Source organism: Sinocyclocheilus rhinocerous, unplaced genomic scaffold (assembly GCF_001515625.1).
Source record: "Sinocyclocheilus rhinocerous isolate Xijiao unplaced genomic scaffold, SAMN03320098_v1.1 scaffold2906, whole genome shotgun sequence".
NCBI classification, from domain to species: Eukaryota; Metazoa; Chordata; class Actinopteri; order Cypriniformes; family Cyprinidae; genus Sinocyclocheilus; species Sinocyclocheilus rhinocerous.
The window spans coordinates 264,478-267,340 of record NW_015634459.1 but is presented as its reverse complement, the minus strand read 5'-3'; the positions used below and the strand labels follow the sequence as shown (position 1 = coordinate 267,340).

At 34.2% G+C, this 2,863-nt stretch overlaps 1 protein-coding gene across 1 annotated transcript in view; it reads right to left on the bottom strand.

Moving 5' to 3' along the window:
* Positions 1–2,863, bottom strand: part of LOC107745552 (chromodomain-helicase-DNA-binding protein 9-like) — a 75,209-nt gene that overhangs the window by 29,632 nt on the left and 42,714 nt on the right.

Below are 2,863 nucleotides of genomic sequence, written 5' to 3'. Positions count from 1 at the left end.
ATATATTCTATGTGGTCAGTTCACAGCAGTGATAGAAATTAATCTTTTCCAATAAGTTTTATGGGCATTTTGACCTTTAAGCAATTTTTCTCTAAAAGTGTACAACAACTTTTGAGTCAAATTCTTGCATTTGGGCTGTTACCAAGCAAATGAAATCAGTATCACCAAAATGTATCTTTGCAATGCAGAGGAAACAGAAGCTGCATCTTAAGTGGCATTTAGATGAGGGTTGGGCCGATAGATGATGCCATCATCCATCACCGATGGCTGGCAGACATCACGATGTTAAGCTGACATCGTGATCCCCACCCCCCCACCACAATCCGCCGCATCCCAGTTCCGTGTTCGGAAAGGAAATGAAGTGTACTACGGAAACCCTAAAGGGAATAAATAGCCTACGAGATGGGAGGATAAAAAAATATTTCAATACTTTTTCTCGCAATGATATCGTTGGGTAAGTATAGGTGACTGTATATAAATTGCGGGCATAAGGGAGCCGCTATTGAAACCACTTTCGATTGTGCACTCTCATTTTACTTTCACTTTCACTTTTGAGATTCGTGATCACAAGGACTCTATACTATGGATGTTTCACTGTAGACATCGTCCGATGCCAATTTGGTAGACATCGCCCAACCCTAATTTAGATGTATTTACACATTGTTTAATTCAGCTCAGAGGAACATGGGATACTTTAACCTAACCTGCAAATGCATGAATAATGTTTTGATATTTTAAACATAAAACATTGAAAACTGAAGTTTGAAATTATTTAAAAAAAAACTTAAAATACTTTAAATGTGAAATTAAAACCGCCAGTAGGTGGCAGCAAGTCACTGTTAATAAGTGAGTCATTGCGATTGAATCGAATCATTTAAACGGTTTATTCATTCAGGAAGGAAACACCATCATGTTGCTCAGAGATGCAAATTAGAATTATATTTGTTGGCGAAAGAGAGAAAAAACAGTCAACTGTGTCTAAGGTAAGTGTATTAAATTCTTGTTTATTGAACTGCTGTATAAAGTGATACTGATCCACTATATGAAATTATATAAATATACCGTATTGACCCGAATATAAGACAATGTTTTTTTCTTGGAAATACATCTGAAAAAACACGGTCGTCTTATATTCAGGGTCTAGACTTTGACATGTCAATAATACACCCACAACAATAGGTGGCGCCAAATACGCATAAAACGAGTGTGCCATAAAATACATAATGTAATGCGTGTTGTAAAGATCGAGTAAAAAAACAAAAGAAAAAGAAAACCTTACAGCTGCATGAGTCGTGACTGTCACGTTAGCCTGATGGCACCAAACTCCCTTTGTGATTTTAAAACGTAAGACAGTACCCAGATTTGAAGACTACAGTAAGATTTAACTTCTACTGTTAATAAGATTTTGGTAGGCTACTATTAGATGGATAGCCTAAATGTCCTAATTCAGATGGGCTACCTGTTTTGTTTTTACTTTCAAAACAAAAATTAAAATAGGAAAAATATGCAATATGAAAATAAGTGAAGACAAAATGTGTTTTACTGAGAAAAAAAAAATTTGTTTTTTAAAAAGCCTTTTTCCAAAAGGTACATCTGGAAAAAAGGGGGGGTCGTCTTATAATCAGGGTCGTCTTATATTCGGGCCAATAAGGTAGTGTTTTTTACTGCATTTTTAATCAAATAAATGCAGCCTAAAAGACATCTTTAAAAACATTTAAAAATCTTATCAACCCCAAACTTTTAAACAATTGTGTATATTATTTTATATTATACTATATTTTAAAATTATATCACACTTATAATTATATTATACTAATATGAAATTACCATTACCAATTACCAAAGGTGTCATGGTACCTATAAACAATGAAATAGTCAACATTTTTAAGGTGTTTTCTTACCGGGTCTATTCAAAAGAGCCTACCCACAAATATGAGAATGCAAGTGAGGCATCATTAATGTCTACAGCACAAATACTGTAGTGTGAGATAATTACACAACAAAGTTTATTCCTCAGGGTTAAGAGTTTGTTCAAATAGCAACAGAATTAGAAACAGTAATAGTGATGCTTGCTGTAGAAAATGCAACTAATATATGAATAATTTCACAAGAAGATTTAACAGAATCACAGGAGAGGCATATCTCTTATCATCTGCAATGCATTTAGACAGTTCCCAGAAGAGGCATCCAAAACACAAGATTAAACGATTGTGAAAGTAAAACAAAAGACTTCTTTCTAAGTCGGTTTTATGTTAACTTACAAAAGAAAAGGGAAGTGGAAGAACTTGTTTCCCCTGACATATGAATAAATGGGAGGATGGATCCACCATAAGTCAAGGCTCTATTCGTGTCTGTCGAGGTGGGAAATGACAACCCTCTCTATTCTCATCTGCTTGAGATCATAAATTCCCTTTTCTGAATTCCCACTCATAAAATTGTCAGAAACATGCCTGAAAATGATGCATCAAGCTAGCAATAGATAAACACAGTCATTCTGCTCTCTTGGAATGAATGAAACATTACAAACACTTTGGTTCATATTTGAGTTCATATGTGCACATATCTAGACCTGGGTCAAGGAAAAGGTCTGAACAAACACTATGCTGGAGCTATACAGTACACCTTGCCTGACTTTTACAAGAAAACCACACCACCAGAAACCAGACTAATCCAGCCTTCTCCAAACAGACACTCAAATTCAAAAAATGTGTAAAAAAGGATCCAATTTCTAAATTGTAAATTCTTTAACCAATGAGTTCCTATGACTTTTCCATGACTTTTTCCATGAATAATTCAGAATTATTCATGAACTGATTAATTTGATTCTTTTCATTTTTATTTTATATATATATATATATATATA